Consider the following 14,373-nt stretch of genomic DNA (forward strand, 5'->3'; position numbering starts at 1 on the left):
TTAGCTGCTAGCAAGGGATGGTGTTGTGGACATAGGTGACAGAAGAATGTGAGACTGGATATAGGAAGAATCTGAATAAGGGAGAAACAAGCAAAAGAAAATTTGTAGTAACCCAATGAGCTGTGGATGTTTGCTGTTAAGGAATGAGAGGAAAGGGCTTAGCTATGCTTGAGAAAGATTGAGCCTGAGGTATCTAAAAGATATCCCTTGAAAGCACACATGAGCCCGGGGTTAAACTGTGAAAGTTGTAGAAGAGATTTTCTGAGATATGACCTGCAGGCAGCGTTTGAATTTGTACCGTCTGAGGGGGACGGAGCACGGCCAGGTTGGTTGGAAACCTCCTTTTTCACCGTTACCAAATTTATGAAATTGCGTGCTAATTAGTGTATGATTTATAAATTTACATAACTGCGCTCTACATGAGACAGCACAGAATATCAAATGAGGTAATTTAAACCCTGCTCTGGCTTGGCGCCTCTCCTCTGGATAATGCCTCTCCCAGTCCGTAGCTGCTCCTGCATCTCTTGAAGGCCTATCTGCGCACAGTGACAATAATACAACATTGTGGATCCATGTAGCTGTAAGAAAACAGGCTACCTTGAGCACCTCTGGCATGGTTGTGTGGCAGAGTTTTCAGTGTGATCTTTGGGGAGGATGAAGCCCAGGTCAGATCTGGGAGCCCAAGTCAGCTGAAAAAGAGCAAGAAACCCAACTTGGTCTGGTAAGTGTTGGTGCTTGATGTGATAAGGAGCTTGTTGGAGGTTGATGACTCCCCAAGTTGTTCACAGGGATGTAACTGCATTACAACTGCAGCAAAATGATGGGGACATGGGAGAACTGGATTTAATTCCCAGCTCTGTGGAAGCCACTTTGCCTCCCTCAGTAGCATCCTTTGGGTTCTGCTGGTGAAGCGTGTTTACTACCGCATCTCAGAGGGGCTGTGACTTTGCTATTACTGTATGCAGCAGAAGCTGTTGGACATACCCAGGAACAATTTGCCTGTGAACCGTAAGCTGCAAGAGCAGAGGCAATTGGCCAGTCATTCCTATCTAAAGGCTGAAACTCTCAGACTTCTTAGTCTATTTTCAGGCTTGAAGGGGTCATTCTAGGCACTAGGGGACTAAACTGGAGAAGCTTGGAAGTCAGTGACAAGTGAGGACCTGATGTACATGAGGTGAGAGATGCCCACACGGTCCCACAGACAAACCAATCCACAAATGGCTGTGGGAGCCATACATTACCAGCTTCCTTGATTCAGGAGTCAGCCTGTGTATGTGACAAAAAAAAACCTCTATTCACTCATTCAATACCAGTCTCAAAATGTAAGTTCATTCTTTCTGGGCTCCTGTCTGAAGTCAGAAGGAAAGTGAAAAAGTGGAAAACAATATCTTTCCTGGTTGTTTACGGGCAACGCAAAACCTTGCAGTGCAGATCGGATCAAAGCCATTGTCCAAACACAAAGTCTCACGAGTTTAAACAACAATGTGGGACCTCCTCTCCTCTGCTGGACCTGGTAAGGAAGGAAAGGACAAGATGAATTAACAGGCACAAAAGCTGATTTATTCTCAAGTTAGAGCTGACAGTGAGAAAGTTGCATTAAAACTTTAACAGCACCTTGTAACAAGTCTGTCAGCATTAACCATCTCTGCTGCCGCGAAACTGCCTTATTTTGAGGCTGAGTTTGTCTGACTTTACTTTCCAGCTGCTGGATTTCATTGTGCCTTTGGAAACAGGATGCAAGGTTCCCCTGCTGTCAGTACCCCAAGCACAGAGATAAATTCAGCTCAGCCTTCTCTTTACCGAGATGGAACCCTTTACACCTTGCATCCTAATGTTTGTTTTCCAGCCCCTGGATTATTTTGGGGCCTGTTTCTGAGCTTTCTCCAGCATTTATGCATCTCAGAGTGTTTACACTAGAGCAGAAAGCCCAGTTCCAGGTGCTGTTGCTGTGAATGGTGCAGTGTGGCCTCATTCTGCACAGCATTTCCCTTTCGATGCTTCCAGGAGCCGTGTTTGGAGGTGTTAGGCGGGGTACTTGGTCTTGTTGTAGTTCTGTTTCTTGGAAGCAGAAAGTCTGCGAGTGAAACCAGGAGACCCTGTTATTTGGAAGAGTTGAGGAGGAAGAAATGGATGTGAAGTAGAAATACCAAGCAGGAAAAATGCTAAGATTGAGAGATTCAATTTGGGACGGAGCATGAACGTGGGGCGTAGCATCTGTGAACTCAGCCACCTTGAAAACAATGTGAACGATACATGCTTGATGTAATGGGGGAGACCCAGACAGCAGAAACTCTCTGAAAGGGAAAAGTGAACAAAGCACAAGGTAATGATGTCTGATAGCAACAAAAACAGGTAAGAAGGCTCTTGAGCTGCAGGTGAGGAGGTGATGATAATGCAGGGGAAATGGCTCCTTGTCAGTGGGTCTGGTGCCCCTCTATTTTCAATAGAGCCTTCAGCACAGGGATCTCATTACCAGAGAGTTTACTGGCAGATTGGAGGGATTTCAGTGAGGAGTAATAAAAGTGATCAGGGACTGCTAGAATTGACATAATGAGGAAACAAGATGAGAACAGTCAGATATTTATAGCTTGGGTGAGAGAGACAATTAAAAGATGGGGTGGGAGATGGACTGGGTAACCTCAAAGCCTTGTCTGCTTCTAATAATTTCTCGTCATCTGCTGTACAGAGGACTTGAATTTACCAAGGCTGTCAATCTGACTCCTAACAGCCCTAACTTCACATGTTGAAAAGCTCAGGTGGGTGTTCTGTGGCTGTATTGACACTGTCAGAATGTCACTGGTACTGTACTTTGTGTGAAGAAAAAATAGTCATCAGCCATGCTGTGGGGAAAAATTGACACACTGACAGTAAAGGGAAAGAAATTAGACCTTCATAAAGCAAAAAGGCATAGCAGACCGTGCTGAGAGCAGGGCTGATTGGGAAGGGCTCCCAGGTTGTGATGCTGACCTTTTCTTGCTTGGTCCATGCAGAAGGAGCAAGTGTGAGCTGCCTTCCCTGCGGGGTCAGTGCTGGTGGCACCCAGCTGTGCACCCACTGGTGGCACCCACTGCTTCCCAACAGGCACAGATGTGCACAGATGTGCACAGGCTGCTGTACCTGACTGCTGCTGAGCCCCAGGGGTGGCTCTTGGGGCAAGCTCTGTGCCAGCCACAATCCCGATGGTCTCACTGATGGCTATGGTCATGCGTGGGGTTTCACTTACGTCTCTGCTGCCCCTGTGCAGCCCCTTGGCATGGGCTCACCCATGGGGATTCCTGCACCTGCATGCAGGCTTCTGTTCACACACAGCTTTTCCATGCCTATAGCTCCCCTGTAGCTTGGCACAAACCCACTAAATACGTGTTCTTGCATGCATCCTGCAAACGTGAACAGCTATTGCATTGTTCTTACTGAGATGGAGACCACTAAGAAGAGGGAAGGTATAACATGCTATATAATCACACAGCAGCTTTTGATGAGGGTTATTTAAAGCCTTAGACTCGGGCCATGGCTGTCTGAATGCTCCCCAGCACTGCAGAGCAGAGAGCGCCAGGTTTGCTCTGGACATGAGAGACCGCAGCAGAGCTGGAGGCAGCTAAGCTGGAGACATCTCAGTTCCTGCAGTCGAATTAAAACACCGCTACCAAAAGCAATGGGTCCGTGTGTGTTAGAGGCACTTGGGGAAATACCAGAGCGGCATTTGTTGAGTCTGGTGGCGGAGTAGCCGCCCTGTTTTAATGATACCTGTGTGCAAAGGCCACAGCTGCTTCCATCCATTTCACATGAGTCTGACTTTCACAGAGCAGACATAGCCTAGGGTGGTGGAAGGGAGAGAAAGGTGACCAGAAAAAAATAACCCATCCATTTCTCACTACTTTCTGCATCCTTCTGAGCTGTGATACGGGGCTCTAGCTAAGCAACAGTAATCTTATTCAGCATACTGTTGATTTAAGCCTCTTGGATTTATATAACTTTGGAAATGGTAAACTATATTAATTTGCTGTGTTTTCAAGAAAAAATTATTTATGAGAGACATTTTTAACTCAAGTGCCAGGAGCTTTAAATCATTATAATAAATTCATGCTATTCAGTGTTTCTTACATTGTAATAAATTTGTTTTAAACATGAATGAGGAGATCCATGATTTCTTTAATATACTGTTATGTATTTCCTTTCAAAATGACACAGCTCACTATATCAAGTGGGAGAATAATAGTGAGAGATTTACAGTACTTAAGAATAACACAGCCTGGGAATGTGACATGTGAACCAACACAGGGCAGGGGGCTGGAGAGAACAGGGAGCCCACCACTGCTCCCAGTGGCACAGCCAGGAGTTATACCAGTGGCAACAGGTCAATACCGATGCGCAAAAGATAACTGGGTGGAAAGCTCCCCACAGGGTGGGAATCGCAGTGCAGCCTTATATTCATAGGATGGTTTGGGTTGGAAGGGACCTTACAGCTCATCCAGTTCCAACCCCCCTGTCCAACCTGGCCTTGAACACTGCCAGGGATGGGGCAGCCACAGCTTCTCTGGGCACCCTGTGGCAGCACCTCAGCACCCTCACAGGGGAGAACTTCTTGCCTGAGAGCTCATCTCAATCTCCTCTCTGTCAGGTTGAAGCTATTCCCCCTTGTCCTGTCCCTACAGGCCCTTGTAAAATGCCCCTCTCCAGGTTGCTTGTAGCCTGTTAAGGCGCTGGGAGCTGCTCTTAGGTCTCCCTGGAGCCTGCTCTTCTCCAGGCTGCACCAGCCCATTTCCCATGCAACACACAATCAAAGCACCCAAAAGGGGATGCAGAACGTCCCCTGTGAGCTGGGCGGGTGGCTGCTGAACTGCTTCCTCAGTGGAGCACGACCTGAGCCAGGCCTTGCTTCCCAGCCCGGGGCCATCCTGCCCTTCCTGACCTCCTTCTCCCACGGTCCTCATCATACACGATGGGGTATGTGTAGCAGATCCCACCAGCACACTGATGTGTGGCGAGGAAGTGTCAGTTAAGCAGAGGTAAGATAAATTCCAGTCTCTGTTGTTAATCCTTGACCCCTCATTAAACCTCTGCTGGCGTAGCTGCTTGCTGCTACACACATGGATGGCTGCGAGTGCAAGAGGATAAACCCTGTGGCTGGCTTTGCATCAAGTCCTCCCGGCATCACAGGTGACCTGATGGGCATGGAGTCAGCCTCAGTGATGCCAGTGTCTGTGGTATGAGACAAATCTGCTTCTGCAGCACAGTTGTGGCTACCTTGGAAAGAGGGACCCCTCTGCCCCATGGAAACAGCTGCTGAGTGCTTGTGTCCCAGCCACTGCATCTCACTATGGAACACTGGATGAACAGGATCTCATGTTTGCCATGATCTTGGGATTGGGGTTGACAAAACATCACAGCACCCAAAATATCTAATGAGAGCGATTACCTCCCTGAGATACCTAAATCCTTCCAGCTCCCCAGTGCACAGCTTTGATGTGGAGAAATGAGGAATTTTGCAGTGCCATCCCGCTGTGCTGTGAAAATCTGACCCTCCAGGACACCCATGCACGGAGACACGAGCGTTTCCCTGGATTGAAAGAGTTAAAGGGTCCTTGGTGGATGTGGCTGCAGCAGGGGGTAATTAAACAATGCTGGTTCTGTGGTGGGGGGCACAGCCCTGCTGCTGCCCCTCTTCTGGCTGCAGGTGAGATGTAGGACACCCACGGAGTTCATCCGCACAGGGATGGGGATGGCAGAGCACAGAGGATGTCCATGGGCTGCCACATCACGAGGCTGGGAGGCTCAGGAGAGGGGAGGAGGGGACGGGAGAGGGCCCTGCGTGCTCACAGAAGTGATGGCAGGACCTCATCTGTCAGCACAGAAAAATGTCTGGCCAATAAACTTGCCAAACGTCCCTAATAAAGGGCTGGATGTGTTATCATGTAGAATGGTTTTATAGGGGATGGCCATAAAACGTGCACATTGCCCTTTAAAATGCCAGGACAAGGATTGATTCCAGCAGGGCGGAGGGAGAGGAGGAGGGGGAACGAGGCTAATTGGAAAAGGGGGATAAATCCAGGGGCTCGTGTCTCCGCTGCGGGTCCCCAGGGTGTCAGGAAGCAGTAACAGAGCGGGAGGAGTCACTGCATTGCTAGCTGTGCCTGGACCTGGGCTTCCCCACTCTCTGCCCTCCACCCTGTGTGTCCTTTCTGGCTCAGTCCAGCCCTGCTTTTGCTCCTGATACCCAGCCCAGGGGAAGCTGTGGAGATACCTCCATCACCCTCTCTGCTGGTTCCTCCTCCTCCTGCTTCTCTTTTAATCCAAGGGGTCTAGCACCCACTTTCCTCCTTCTCCTCAGTTCTGGTAGATGTGTTCCTGCCTGCCCTATCGTCAGCTCATCTCTGCCTCTCTGCCTTGTGAATCCACCTCATCGTTTCCTGCCTGTGGAAGTCCACCACTGAGAGAGAAACCAGACGGCAGCAGCTTTGAGTCCCCTTATACATGGACAGCGAGTATCTCACCCTGGAGATGCAGGAGCCTGTGCGTGCTCTGGGCTCTGCTTGAATAAACAGGAGAGGGAGAGCTGGAAGAAAGTCTGGGGTGTGTTTATTAGTGATCAATAGATTTATTGTACTCAAGCTCACTTTTAATGCTGCAGAAAACAGGCAGTGATTTCACTTAATAAATGTAGACAGTCTTGCAGAGCTACGCCACCATCTATTCTGCTGGACAATTTCTATACAACAGGACTGCATGTGATGCAGTGCCCAGTGTTACCTGCAGCTGAGGCTCATTGGCTGCCATGGACAGAGAGGCCTGCCTGTGGTTTCCTTGTTTTAATTTCCCTGATCAGGGATGTTGGGCAGCAAACCCCATGAGATCTGGTACAAGAAGTATAAACAGACTTCTAATTAAAGTCACTGAAGGTGGAGTGGATTTGGGCACTGGGTGAGAGGCGGGCAGGTATTGGAGTGGTAGAACGAGAAAGAGTCAAGGAAAGTCAGGTTTGTTGGTATGTGCCAGATCTCACTTGTCTGCCTACTCTGTGCATGTGGTGCTGCCCAGTTTCCAATGTGCAGTGGCCTTGGCAGTCCCCGTTGGAGCTGGTAGTGGTTTTTGTGGACAGGAGGGGTGGTGCAGGCTGTGTGCTTGAGCTGGCAGTGTGTCCCTTTGCCCCGAAAACCCTCCTTGGCCACGCTTGGTGACCAAACACAAGCAAAGCTGGTTTTCACTTCCATCAGGAGTACAAAACATGGTGACACTTTCCCCATCAAAGTTGGAGGTGAGTCAATATATGTGCACCAACATGATTAGCGGAGGTCATGTATCGTGAATATGGATGAGAGAACACTTCACTATTCAACTGGTTCTTCAAGAAAGCGGATGACGTGAAACGCAGCCAAAGCTGACCGTCTCACTGGACTCCCTCGTACCATGGCCTCACTTCATGCTGGAGCAGGTTAGCTTCATTCAGCTGAGCAGATTCAGAAGTGGCAGAGGCCATGAGTTCTCCAAGTGCTCAGATCCATGTATTTAAGTCTTGTTACACAGTCATGACATTCAGACCAACGTCCAGGCTCCTGAAGTCTGGATTTGCTGCTCTGCTACATTCTGGCTCAGGCCCATCTCTGCTATACCCACCATCGTGAATTTTTCATTGAACACAGTTTTAGGTCTGGATTTCTAATTAAATTTAAAGGCTGGTAAATTTTGCTAAGAACATTTTTCTGGCTCCATTCCTGAGCATTTGGTCTATTCAACTAGTACGTGGTGTTTTGCAGATCCTATTGTATGTTACATTGCCACCCACAAGTATGAAAAAATATGTGATTTAGAAAAATACTAATACCTTTGACATCTTGTTTTTGCTTTTGTGATCACACTTCAGAGTTTTTTTCCAATGTTAGAGCTGTAAACTTGTGAGGCAGGTGGGAATCTCATCCTACCACTTGACTGCAACAGCTGTGACCTTTCCAATCCATCATCAGGCTTATGATCAAACAGTGGTCATGACAATGCTTTCTGAATGAAAACATTTCCTCCAACATTGAGCAATAAGGAAAACAAATCTTTTCAGGTAGGGTTTAGTAGCTCACCTTGAAAGAATTTCAATTCATGCTAAACATTAAGCCATGTAGTGATGTGGGGCACTTGTCTACTTTGAGACCCATGGGAGAATTAACTCAAGTTCACTTTTAGAGGGGATTAATTAAACTGCATCAGGACTCTGTTTCAACACTCAGAATTAAGATAAGTTGAAGTAAGACCCCTTTAATTAACTGAAAGAGATGAGAGACCTCTTTGACATCAAATAAAAGTGTCTGAGGAGCTGCTGGTGTGGTTTGACTACTCCGGTTTACATTATACCTTATTTAATTCATACTGAATGACCTGGTGTAGGCAAGCCCTGAGATGTTGAGACTGGGTATGGTACTGGGAATATCTGCCTTCCCAGCTGTTTTGTAAGGGGATAGAAGTGATGTAAGAAGCAGGATGCTCTATAAAATGAGACCATCAATCTTGGTCTGCACAGAGCCACAGTGATGCTGTGGAACTTTCACAGGTTGAGCAATCACCCAGACATACCCTTACACAAGACAAAATCGCAAGTCTTTCATCAAGGACAGGAAATCTCAATAAAGCAGGTAAAATGGAGATAACAGCCCCAGAATGTTTCCTCTTCTGATCAGATTTTCTCCCGTATCACTTTGATTGGGGTCTCTTTATTTTTTTTTTTTATGTAAGTTGTTGGTTTTGGTTTTGTTTTTTTTTTTTTTTTTTTTAGTTTAATTGCCTTTTTTGAACATTGGGAAAAGTTTACTATTGAGTGAAGACTTGGACTCATTTAGCTAATCAGGTAAATGGTATCGAGGTGACGTGTGCACTACTGTATACACTTCCAACAGTTTCTCATTCTTAGTTCTGCCATCAGTTGCTTGGTTGTGAAGTCTGATGCCTGCAATCTGGACTAGATTTCTGAATGGATTGTGGGATTTCTTCACCTTTTTGGTTTCCATTTCAAGACAAAAGAAGTTTTATGTTTACTTTTTTTTTATTTATTGTATTTTACCCCTGTTTTCTTCAGACTGGGGATCTGAGACTGACCCTCAGCATCATGGAGACAACCTGTGAAGTATCCATGGACATTTCTTTTTAAAAGACCAACTCACTTTTCTGAGTCAGAGGGGTTCAGAGTGCGGTTAGAGTAAGGGAAGCTCATGAGATTGTTCCTTCTACCATTGTGCCAATGCATATCTGTGTAGGATTTTCCTAATATTCAAACAAAGCTGTTAATGAGTTTGAGTGCATGTGGGGCATCTGAGGAGCATACTGTGGCTTATGGAGGAGCTAGGACAAATCTGTTTATTCTGTTACCATATCACGAGAAAGTCTTCATCAATAACTGTAATGGTAGGATAAGGAGTGATGTGTTTAAACTGAAACAGGGCAAGTTCAGATTAGATATAAGGAAGAATTTCTTTCCTGTAAGGGTGGTGAGGCACTGGAATGGGTTGCCCAGGGAGGTTGTGAATGCTCCATCCCTGGTGGTGTTCAAGGCCAGGTTGGACAGGGCCTTGGATGACATGGTTTAGTGTGAGGTGTCCCTGCCCATGGCAGGGGGGTTGGAACTGTATGATCTTAAGATCCTTTCCAACCCTAACTTTTCTATAATTCTATGATTCTATTACTGTTGCTACTGGTACAGTGTTCCCCTGGCACAAGACCGAACCTGAGATTGAAGGGCACATGGAAATGTTAAAAGATGCAGGTTAGCTGCAAGGGAAAACCTCCCAAGAACAACCTGGGAACTGGTGGGTTTGCTGATCCTGGGCAGGGAGGCTGTGGACCTTTTCTATCCCTTCACTAAAGGAACACAGCACAGAGTTTTCTGAGCTGGAAAATTAAACTATTTACATCAGGCAAAGCCAAAGCCAGGAATTCATTCTGGAAGAAAGGTTCCCCATTTTACAGACTCCAGCTGCATCCAAACAGGTTCACTGTGGCTTTGCTAAATGCTTTTCTGAGCCCTGACAATCTTTGAAAGAGAACCCAGTCCTCCCCGCCAGCTCCCTGAGAAGGTGAGCATCAGTGTGGGATGCGATTTCTACAACCTCTGCACAAAGCAGCTTAGCCATGGGCTCAGTGGCTGGTGCAAAAAGCTCCTGGTGCTCCACTTTGTGTCTCTTTCCTGAATGCCAGTCATGACTTTGCAGGGAATAGCTTGCAAAAAGGCAAATGGGTCCAAAGAGATCACAGTAAATGTAGCCTTGCATTATAGTAGGGAGTTTTAGGGTGAACGTACCCCCTTAATATTAGCACTACCTTGTGCAGAGTGTGGTCTGGGCCATAGACTTTAGGAGCAGCCTTGTATTTTTCTCTCTTCCCATCACCAGGCACATCTACCCTTGGATGGGATAAAACCGCTTGGTTCATGGGACTGTAGCAATATAAAGCAGGCACCCCGTATCTCAGTGCCAGAGACATGTTCTCACAAATTAAACTGGAGACAGAGTCTGTTGTTTTTGCTTTCAAATGCTAATGGTATTTTCTTTTCCTTGCAGAAGCAGTTGATTGACCAAAGCCTGAGTTTGCTTTGGGGTAAGAAAGAAAACAGAGAAGGGCTGGACAGGGTAAAGAGTTGAGAAGAAAGAAGAAATTCTTTGAGCTTTTGCAGCTTGGTACATGAATTACTAAAGATTTAAGCTGACTATGCAAATGAGGGGATAATCTGAGGATGTTTCATTTTGACACGGAGCAGGAAGAACATACAGGCTAGTAATTATAATAATTATTATTCCCAATTTTGGTTATCACAGAAGTCCTCAGTAGAAAAGAGCCATTTGATTCCCAGGACCATCAAGATGTTGAAGTGGACTGAGATGCCCTGACTGAGTGACCTGAGAAGAGAGGCATCAGCATCTGATATGGATCACAAGATAATTCAGGTTGGGAGGAACCTCAGGATGTGTTTGGTCCAATATGAGATTAGACCAAGTTGCTCAGGAATTTATCCAATTGAGTCTTGTCAGCCTCCAGGGAAGGAGATGACAGGCTCTGGGATGTCTGGTTGTCTAGGCTGCCTTCTCCAATGCTTGACTGACTTCACGGGGAAGAAGTTTTTCTTATATCCATCTGAACACCTCTTGTCTCAGTTTAGCTCAGACTGCCCTCCTAATCTGGCATCATGTGTAAAGTCTGTTGTCTCCTCTGAGTCTTTGTGGAAGTTAAACCAGAACAGACCACTGCAGTACTCCATTTGTCACTGGCTTCCATGTAGAGCATGACCCATCCACTGTCACACTCTAAGCCCAGCTGTTCAACCATCTTTTACCTCTCTGGTTATGTACCATCCAGACTGCACGTCCTAGCTCGGATCCAAGAATACTGACATAAAAGGCATCTGCTGCACCCTGGCTGGTAGAGCTCAGAGTTGATAAGGGGAGATACTCAATCCAGGCAGGTAGATCTGAGCTAGTGCAGGACCACCTACAGGGCCCCCAAAGCAATCCTAGATATCTGCTGGAGAAACCAGTTTTTCCTATCCCTCTATATCCCAGAACATGGGCTGTGGGGACAACCCAGATGTTTATCACATCGTCCAGCCAAAAGCTAGAAGATCCCCCTTTCTTTTAATTAATTAGTTTCCTTAAGATCCAGCTAAAGGTAATGACTATTTTCAACAAATATTTCCCTCTCCTCCGTCACCATTATTCCCTCTGTTCTCCTATGAGCAAATAAAGGGAGATGAAATGCTCATAGGATTCCAGGTGGTGAAAGCTGGGCTGAGCCGTATCTGAGAGAGGAAGGATTTACTGGGATCAGAGTTATGGAAAATGGAGTGCCAAAATGCTGAGAGGAAATTACAGTTGTTCCCTTCCCACCACCCCTCTTTTCTTTTTTCCCTCTTCCTCTCCTGTCACTGGTTTTCCTCCTAGGTGTTAGGGTATTTTCAGAGGCAATCGTTACTGTTAATGATTTTAGCTTGTTGGCTATTATCACATTTGTGCCTGGGGACTGGAGGCGGCTATCTGGGCTCTGGCAGGCCTTGACAGCAATCAGCTCCTTCCTGCTACACACTAATTTTCTCAGGGGAGCTCAGAAGAAAACACTTTTTTGTTCCCCTCCTTTCCCTGTGTCCCTCCTTTTCGCCTTCTCTGCATCTGGCCTCACATCTCCAGGAGCTCTGCCATAGGAAGAGTCCACACCGGGCAGGCTGGTGGAGAAACCCAGAGCAAGGTGTGGGGCGCTTGGATGCAACCAGGAGAAGCAGCATCTCCTGGGAAGAAGCACCCTGGCTTTTGTTATTCATGCCGTGTTTGGACCGTCTCTGCATTGCTGCTGATACCCCAGCTGTTACAGGGAAAAGAAGGGATCATTGTGGTTATTTTATGAAAAGTGTACGTGGATCTTTTTCAGTGGCTGAAGCTGAGAGCGGAGCTTTTACAGCTTTGAGTTTAATATTCTCTTTTTTCCCTCCATCATCATTTTATATTATTCAAAGCAAATCAGACAGCCTTTGAAGAAGAGCTCAAAGCTTTTTTTCTTTCTTTTTTTTTCCTGTTTTTTCTCTTTTTTTTTTTTTTTTTTTTAAAGGTGGGAAAGAGTGGGAGCCACCTGGTACATTTTCTTTCTCAATTCTGTGATTTTATTCATTGGGGAAGAGATCGCTTTGCATCTCGTTCTTTAAAAGAGTGTAAATGGCAGGTAAGAGCTGTTTTTCTAAAAGTCTCCAAAAAGAGTGTTTTTCTGGAAGGGTAACCAGCATATTTCTTGCACTGAATCAGCCTGGCTGGTGGAATTGTGACTCCTCATGTGTGTAAAGGCTCTGGCCTGGAACCACTGTTGTGCTCAGAGCTGCTGATCAAAATCATTGCTCTGAGACACTCCAGACTAATCCTGCAGTCTGAGAGACTCCAAAGACCACTGGATCAAGGGAGGTTGCCATCAGGAAATAGGTTGTCCTGCTGCAACTTACTTTCTGGAGGGCTTTTTGTGCTGGGCAGTGCTTTGGTGAGCTCCTTTAGGGGAAGGTCTTTCCCTCTGTAGGAGAAGTGGCTTGGAAGCAGAGATCTCAAGTTGTAGCTTGGAAGGGGTCAAGGTAAATGCTCCATAGAAGTGGTAAATGCCCCATCCCTGTCAGTGTTCAAGGGCAGGTTGGACAGAGCCTTGGGCAACATGGTCTAGAGTGAGGTGTCCCTGCCCATGGCAGGGGGTTGGGACTGGATGATGGATGGAACTTGGTCCTTTCCAACCCAAACCAGTCCATGATTCTATGATTCTAAGGTGTCAACTCCCACATTTGTCCTAGGACCCATCAGGGTGGAGGAGGAAGTGTGAAATTTTACTGGTTTTACAAATGTCATCCTGTTGCATTGCTCCCCACCTTTTACAGGTGTTAAGAGACCCATCACCAGAGGATGTCCTGCCTGCTTGTTTAGTTGCCACTCTCCTTTTGCTTCAATTTTGGGGAGTAGACATATTGCTGACAAAGAGAAGTGCTCCCTCCCTATCTTCTCTATCTGCTCTATGTCTGTCTGCCCCCAGTTAAGGGCTGCTACCTGGGGCTTTCCAAGGCTCACTGTGGTTCTGCAATGTGCTGGGGTGAAAACACTGATACCCCATTGCACTGAAAATATGAACATGTAGAGATGTGGAGCTTCCTCTGGCTCTGCTCTCCATGACTCAGGACCTTCCAGATCTGCCCATCTCTGTTGCTTTCACCACTGTGAGAGAAGCATAAAAGAAGTCATCAACCCCAAAGGTAATGGCTTCTCTGGGCAGGTTGCCAGTCATTTAATATCTTTGCTAATCATCTAGAAGTGGAAGTAAACAGCATGTTAATCAAATTTGTGGGTGAAGCTAAACAGGGAGGAGCCAGAGGGGATGGTTTGGACAGAGGAAATAAAACAAAAGGATGTGGGGAGGCTGGAAAGAAAAGCAGGGAATTACAGCTCGATGTTTGGCTTGGGAATAATTTGCCTGGGGGTGGACGTGGAGAACAAATTCAACTTCTATCTGTTATATAGCTCAGCTGTAAACTGCTGAAAGTGTCCATAGGGTGATGGACAAAGGAGCACACATCTGGAACAGTGCCTTTGGACAGGAAGGTATTGGGAAGGCTGTCAGTGAGGTGCAGGAGAAGCAGATTTGTAAGTAATGTCATAAACCACTGCAATAATAGGTCTGTGTCCCAGATGAGTGGCCTTTGATGGAAGGCCTTTGAGTGAAAAACGCTGCCAAGCCTGCTTGAAATTGCAGCACACTGGGGGAGAGCAACTTGAGCAGAACAGGGACATTTAGAAGCAGCTGTATAAAACTAGGAACGCACCATGTCAGTTCCTAATGGCAGGACCTGCTATTAGGAAAGTCATGGTACTTCAGGTAGAGAGGGTAAAGAATTTG

The 14,373-nt window shown here is 46.5% G+C and overlaps 1 protein-coding gene across 1 annotated transcript in view; it reads right to left on the reverse strand.

The window, feature by feature from the left end:
* Window positions 1-1,131: 1,131 nt before the first annotated feature.
* CELF4 (CUGBP Elav-like family member 4) overlaps window positions 1,132-14,373 on the reverse strand; it is a 749,745-nt gene continuing 736,503 nt past the window's right edge. Inside the window, exon 15 of the mRNA XM_062610323.1 lies at window positions 1,132-1,510. The gene's annotated coding sequence lies outside the window, so the exon portion shown is untranslated. The remainder of the gene's footprint in view (window positions 1,511-14,373) is intronic.

The sequence above is a fragment of the Pezoporus occidentalis genome, unplaced genomic scaffold (assembly GCF_034315485.1).
Source record: "Pezoporus occidentalis ecotype Australia unplaced genomic scaffold, CSIRO_AGI_Poc_V1 ctg146, whole genome shotgun sequence".
Taxonomy (NCBI): domain Eukaryota; kingdom Metazoa; phylum Chordata; class Aves; order Psittaciformes; family Psittacidae; genus Pezoporus; species Pezoporus occidentalis.